The sequence below is a fragment of the Alosa pseudoharengus genome, unplaced genomic scaffold (genome assembly GCF_046254945.1).
Source record: "Alosa pseudoharengus isolate Yale_2024_CS ecotype anadromous, Long Island Sound unplaced genomic scaffold, YU_APseudo_1.1 YU_APseudo_1.1_scf_12, whole genome shotgun sequence".
Taxonomy (NCBI): domain Eukaryota; kingdom Metazoa; phylum Chordata; class Actinopteri; order Clupeiformes; family Clupeidae; genus Alosa; species Alosa pseudoharengus.
Genome location: NW_027468587.1, coordinates 12,640,530 through 12,648,029, shown reverse-complemented (window position 1 = coordinate 12,648,029; position 7,500 = coordinate 12,640,530). Strand labels below are relative to the sequence as shown.

Below are 7,500 nucleotides of genomic sequence, written 5' to 3'. Positions count from 1 at the left end.
GGTATGTAAAACTCTTGCTGGCCTCTTGCTGGAGATGGCCTCTTGCTTAGGTTTCTGCTACTTACTTAATGTGTTGTCCCAAGTATACACTGAGTGTTACCTGCTTTGTTCTCTCCCTCCATTCTCCACTGTGCCTGTTCTGCTTATCCAGGACCAAGGATGCAGAGGACAAGAAGGGTGTGCGATATATGACTTATAAGATAAGCTAAGATAAGATGGAGTTGTGTTGATCCAGCATCTTCCACACCTCCCATAACACTCCCGACTCCAGCCAAATGTTGCATCCTCCTTACCATGTCCCTCTTATAGGTGAACAGAGTACATGGAGGGCTACCCATCCCTTCCATATTGTGTCTTTTGTGTAGTTCACACACAAGTGTTGTTCAAACTTTGGAAACTGAAATCTTTTTATTTTTTGGAAACCTAAATGAGTGTCAGACCTCCTTTTTATGTTGCAGTGTCACCATACCTTCCTCCCAGTCTTTTTTGCATTTGTTCCTGTTATTGTTTAAAACACACATTGAAAACGTAATAAAAATTCTATTGAAAACCTAACATGTATCAGTCATCCTTTTCATGCTGTAGTCTCACCAGCCGACTGAAATATATAAGTTATAAGTATTTTATTGAAATAGTTGATTGCTTATTGAGTTACAAGTGTATTGTTGAAACAGTCTTATCTTGCAGTATTAATCAAATTGTTCACATTTAAGTTGTTATTGATTCTTATTTAGCCTATGTGGTTTTGACATGTTTATGGCTTAGTCTTAAAATGTTGCCATAGCTGTGTGGTGGCCACCTTTATGCTATTTCTCTAAAAGAACTGAACAGATTTAAAGCATTGATCAAACCTTTAAAATTTAAGCTGTTAGGCTACTGAATGCCATTCATATATTTATATATTTGATAGACGTGTATTGCTAGTCTTACAATGATCAAAGTTGTGTGGTAGATTTAGGGGGGGGGGCACCTTCATCTTCATCTCACCAAACAAACTGAAAAGGACACTGGATCTAATGTCCACACACAAAAAGGATACAAAATGCATAGCCTACGTTTTGACAATGTAAGTAAAGTATATGTAGCGTGATACAGGCAAATGTAGGAATCCAATAACAGCTCATGTCCAGCAAGGAAACAAACGTTCAATGATAGAACTACCAAAGAACGTATTTTAGATCGATGTTGCAAACTAATTATACTCGCAATATATAATTGACACTATAATGTAAGCATGCTAACACGTAATAACATTCGGTTTTGGTTTGTTGTAATGTTTCCCGTTCAATAACGCACTCGCTGCTGTCTATCCCATCGACATAACACGACACGCACAGAGCTGTTTGGAACTGTTGAAGCGTACGTGAACCACGTGACCGCGTGGCGGCGACTTCAAATAGTGTCGCAACTCTCTTTTTCTATGGCTCTGGTCTGGGGGAGTGATACTCACACTCTCACACAGACACTCACACAAACACAAACATGTTACACATAAACACAAACACAAACAACATACACATACAAGTGTAAGCATGCAGTACCACAAGAGACTCAACTCACTCAGACCTCACACACACACACACACACACACACACACACACACACACACACACACACACACACACACACACACACACAGATGCCATGGAGCATTGATGATGGAAGATGAGTCATGATGCCCAGGCTACAGGCTACAGCACAGGCTAACCGCAATGTCTAACAACCTCTCAGTTCCTCCGACATTCATTTTATTCTAGTCTCTCTCTCTCTCATCACACACACACACACACACACACACACACACATACTGTAGATGTTGCCAGAATACACACACACACACACACACACACACACACTTAAACACACAGATATACATCCACACAAACATCCTCACTCTGCCCAGCTTGACAGGGGCCAATTACAGCTGCATGCTGTAATGCACATATGTTCCCCATAAAGGCAGGTTTAGATTAACTCCTGGCATCCGTGTGTGTGTGTGTGTGTGTGTGTGATCATCACTGGGGTAAAATATACACTCGGTTTGGCCTCCTCCAATATACAGTATTTTGCCTGCTAATTGTGGTGATGTCAGCTTGGGGTTTGGGAAACATATGGAGATGTATGGGAGTGTGTGTGTGTGTGTGTGTGTGTGTGTCTGTGTCTGTGTGTGTGTGTGTGTGTGTGTGTGTGTGTGTGTGTGTCTGTGTGTGTGTGTGTGTGTGTGTGTGTGAGAGAGAGACATCCCTGGGCCGCGTCTGGGTGGGTCTAACCCCACAAGTTCTACACTTACTGTGAGATGCATTTTTAACAGTTGACTCCCTGTAGGCAGTGGGAGGCCTGGCTGAAATGAGGCATCTCTATAAACCTCCACATCCATCATATTGTGGCAGATGAAACTATATTGTGAGCTACAAGCTAACTATTTAAATTTTGAAGGAAATGTGGCAGAATAAAAGTTGAAATGTATCATTTACAGTCAACAGAGTTCAAAACAGACAAAATATGTTATCCATATCCATATTCATATAAGTCTCCACGTGAAGTGGTAAATGTACAGTAATTCAGACTGTTCACTGTGTACAGAAGAAGTCCTCTCATTAAGTACCATTAAATTATAGACCCTTTCAACAATAAAAACAAAAACAATGCTTGAACATTGTATTTGGTTCCCAATCTACTTCCTCTGCATTAAGATAACATATGTAAGGGATGTATTGTCCGCCGGCAATTATCAGAAAATAAGTCCCGACAGGGAGAACAGAACCCCGACGCGCAGCGGAGGGGTTTTGCTTCGACCTGAAAGGACTTATTTTCTGATAATTACCGGCGGACAATACATTATCCCGCTTATTACACGGCTACTTGCCAAAACGAGAAAAGAAACCTAACACAATGAATCTTTAAAAATGATTTTGCTACCGTTTCGTGTCTTCCGCTGACAAAATAAATAGTTCGCCACACAGATAGAACTTGACAGTTTCAGGTGTTGCGAGGCAACGTCTTACTAGCTTACTTTCCCTTTCAATGAAATTCCATTGCAATAAGCGAACGGACGTCTAATGGAGGGATATGAAAGACGTTAATCAACCCGTTGCCATTGACAGCGGTGGTTATATACTTTGCCGGTGATTTATATAGATTTAACATAGGCCCGATCGTTGGGAAGGCCCATTTAAGTGAATGGAACTTTCTGCAGCACTCTGAAGAGCCGTGTAATAAATAGATTTAACATAGGCCCGATCGTTGGGAAGGCCCATTCATGTGAATGGAACTTTCTGCAGCACTCTGAAGAGCCGTGTAATAAATAGATTTAACATAGGCCCGATCGTTGGGAAGGCCCATTTAAGTGAATGGAACTTTCTGCAGCACTCTGAAGAGCCGTGTAATAAATAGATTTAACATAGGCCCGATCGTTGGGAAGGCCCATTCAAGTGAATGGAACTTTCTGCAGCACTCTGAAGAGCCGTGTAATAAATAGATTTAACATAGGCCCGATCGTTGGGAAGGCCCATTCATGTGAATGGAACTTTCTGCAGCACTCTGAAGAGCCGTGTAATAAGGAATGAAAACGGAAGCCTTGTGGGGCCAACTATGATGCTGATAATGGAACTCTCTTGAAAGGGTCTATATACAGTGCATACGGTAAGTATTCACAGCGCTTCACTTTTTCTACATTTTGTTATGTTTCAGACTCATCTTAAAATGGATTAAATTATTTATTTATTTTCTCATCAATCTACACACAATACTCCAACACCCCACAAAAAAGCTAGTGTTTGGAGTGAAAAAATAAAAGATTTACATAAGTATTTACACCCTTTGTTATGACGCTTGTAATTGAGCTCAGGTGCATCCTACTTCTATCAATGGTCCTTGAGATGCTTCTACAACTTGATTGGAGTCCACCTGTGCCTAAATTAATTCACTGGGCATTATTAGGAAAGGCACACATCTCTTTATATAAGGTTTCACAGTTGATGGTGTATGTCAGAGTTAAAACCAAGCCACAAGGTCGAGAGAACTGTCTGTAGACCTGCGAGACAGGGTTGTGTGAAGACACAGATCTGGGGAAGGTTACAACTTTTTTTTTTTGCAGCATTAGAAGTGCCCAAAAGCATGGTAGCCTCCACCATTCTCAAATGGAAAAGTTTGGAACAACCAACAGTCTTTTGTATTTTGTTTTATATATTTACAAAACACTCCAAACACTAGCTTTTTTGTGGAGTTTTGGAGTATTGTGTGTCGATTGATAAGAAAAAATAAATAATTGAATCCATTTTAAGATGAGTCTGAAACATAACAAAATGTGGAAAAAGTGCTGTGAATATTTTTCATATTATGCACTGTATTTGTCTTTTATTACTACGATAAAGTAGTACCGGTAAATTAAATAATGAGGAATCTTTATCTTTGTGCAATGTTACTTTATATCCTTTTAGTGCACTAACAAAGACATGCTGTGTAAGATTCCCAATAAAGGGCACACTTAAAAAAACAAATTTCCTGCTAGACTTTCCTTGTTAACATGTGCCAAAAATACCGAAAGCTAACCAAATTTCCTTTTCCCTTTCTGTTCTCTTGTTTCCTCTCAGGATGTCTTCCTCTGTGACTCTGTCCGACGGCAGACGGGCATTCATCATCAGACCAACGGATGTGAAGACCAGAGGACAGAGAGAGAGAGAGAGAGAGAGAGGGAGAGAGAGAGGGAGGAGGAGAAGCGAAAAGGAGAGGTGCGGAAGGCAGAAGAAAAAAGATGACAGAAGGACAGGAGGAAGAGTGTGCCAACGAATAGTGAGGAAGTAGTTGGACAATGAGAGATTCATGAGACAGATGGATGGAGGGAGGGAGGGACCGATGGAGGGATGGAGGGATGAAAGGATGGAAGGATGGAGGGGATGGTGTTTTCCTGGTGTGAGAGGTGCTCCAGTCTCCAGATGAAGGCATCTACAAACTGTGGTGTTGGGGTAATTGTATGAGCCCAACCCCAACCAAGCTCTAGAGGCCCCCCGTAAACAATGGCCCTATTGAGGGAGGGGGTGGAGGTGTGGGGGGTGGTAGCCATGTCTTCATGGTCTATCAATATCCCCACCACTGTGGGGTGTCAGACCACGGTGAACTTTGACCTTACTTTCCTTACTCCACCCTTGATGTCTTGTTTTCAGAAATGACCCTTGACCCCCTTTGTGTCTCCTATCCGGTATAGGGGAGGATAGTGTGTGTGTGTGTGTGTGTGTGTGTGTGCGCGTGCATGCGGGTGCGCACGCTTGTGTGTGTGTGTGTGTATGCTTGGGAAGGGGCAGGTGTTCCTTAGGGTAAAAAACCCTAACAACCCTAACAAAGAAGTAAGTAAGTAAACGTAGGACTCACTGATGGACATAGAACAGAACACATCTCTGTTCAGTGCAGAACACATCTCTATCCAGTACAGAGCTGTGGAAAAGAACACATTCTCTTCATCATTCCCTTCAATAACCTCATGACCACAGGCAGAAAAGAACTATGCATTATTCAACAAGGAAAACTAATGCGCCTCTATGAATTTGAGAAATAATTCTGCTATAGTATTAATGTTACAAAAAGAAAAATCTTTTTTGTTGTGAAAGCATTAATGTGTTCTGTTAGAAGACCTGTTTTTTTTGTGAGGCAGGTTGGATCAGACTCTGGATTCTGAAAGGATTTTGGAAGACATTTAATCTGTTAATCCTGTAAAATAAAAGCCTTGAAAACACAATTAAACACAAAGCCAAACTTTTCCGACGGCAACACATCTGTGTCTTTCCCTCCACTCTCCTCATCCCCAAATCATAAATCGATTCTCCCTCCCTGTGTCTGTTGCTTGTGTAGTTTTTTTGGTCTTTGTAAATCAATGTTAGGCTCCAGGCTAATCTAATGTGCAGGCAGTGTTTGCTTTGATTGTGTTCCCAGTGCAGGCCAGCACACTCACTCTCAGACCCAGACTATAGACTCAAAGGCCCTGTGTGGGATTTCAGCTCTCAACACCAACACCACCATCAGCAGCCAACACTCTCTCTCTCTCTCTCTCTCTCTCTGTCTCTTTCTCTCTATCTCTTTCTCTCTCTATCCCTCTCTCTCTCCCCCATCTTCTCTTCTGTTCCCCTCTCCTCTGCCTCTATCTTTGCATCTATACACTGTATTATTTATTTACTATTCATCTCTCTTCTTTTCTCCTCTCTTCACCTCTCTTCTCTCTCCTCTCTTCTCCTCTCTCCTGTCTTTTCCTCTCTTTACCTCTCTTCTCATCTCTCCTGTCTTCTCCTCTCTTCTCTCTCCTCTCTTCACCTCTCTTCTCATCTCTCCTGTTTTTTCCTCTCTTCACCTCTCTTTACCTCTCTTCTCTCCTCTCTTCTCTCTTCTCCTCTCTTCTCCTCTCTCCTCTCATCTCCTCTCATCTCCTCTCTGCAGCACTGCTCTCCTGTCCTCTTCCCTCCTCTCTCACACTGTACTAAGGTCCTTCTCAACTCATCATGCCTTCTCTTCATCGCTCTCCTGTGACAGAGGTCCCTCACGAGGGTTAACTATGTGCTCTGACTGCCATACCAACTAGCCTGCTGGCTCTTTGGTGTTGCGCTCAACTTGCAGGTTTGGTCTGTTATAGGCCAGACAAGGCCAGACGGTGTGACTGCCCTCTGCCTTCACTACAGCTTCACTCTTTCTCATTCCCTCTCTTTATCTTTTCTACTCCAGTCTCTTTATCTCTCTTCTTACCTCTCACCTCCCTCTTCTTTCCTCTTTTTTTCTTTCTTTTCCCCACCCCTTCTCTTATTTCCCTCTCCTATCCTTTCATCTCCACACTTCTCCACTAACTTGTTCTCTCCTTTGCCTGTTTCACCCCCCCCCCCCCTCTCTACCCTCTCTACTTTCCCCGTCTCTCTCTCTATCCCTCTATCATGAGCTTCATCCCTGGCCCTCATGAGGCTTGAGAACAATGGAGAGAGCTGTCTGTCAGTGCCGGCGGCCGCGCTGAGACGCCGATAAGGAGCTGGGGTTGAGGTCGGGCCAGGTGTGAGAGAGACGCAGAACACCTGCAGGGCAAACGAGAGGAGCGGACCTAAGAGGGCCCCGCACACCCGGCAGAGAGAGAGAGAGTGTGTGTGTGTGTGTGTGTTTGTTTGTCCCCTGGTAAAACACATACACACACACACACTCTCTCTCTCGTACACACACACACACACACTCCCAGTCCTATTTAATCACACATTCAGGGCTTGCCTGGAGATGTAGGGAACAATAGGTCTTCATTTCAAAACAGTGAAGATTCTTGGATTTTTATTTTGCCAAAACACATTGATTTTAGGCTGCTTTTTTGTATGCTAGAATCACATTAATGCTGATATGGATTCACTGAGGTCTTAAAGGTTGGGTCAGAAGCAGAGAAGAATTTGAATTTGAAAAGCTGTGCAGTTCGATTGAACCCATTTTTAATGGTGCAGTCTGCAATATTTACTTGTCAAATCCAGTAAAATGCTCCTCACAGTCCCA

The 7,500-nt window shown here is 42.8% G+C and overlaps 1 long non-coding RNA gene across 2 annotated transcripts in view; it reads left to right on the top strand.

The window, feature by feature from the left end:
- Positions 1-5,818, top strand: part of LOC143118966 (uncharacterized) — a 100,500-nt gene extending 94,682 nt beyond the window's left edge. Inside the window, exon 4 of one of the 2 annotated variants that reach the window (XR_012986235.1) lies at positions 4,593-5,818. This is a non-coding gene — a long non-coding RNA (uncharacterized LOC143118966). Of the gene's footprint in view, positions 1-151; positions 526-4,592 lie in introns of those variants that run through there. The other variant, XR_012986236.1, reaches the window with a different exon arrangement.
- The last annotated feature ends 1,682 nt before the right edge of the window (positions 5,819-7,500 follow it).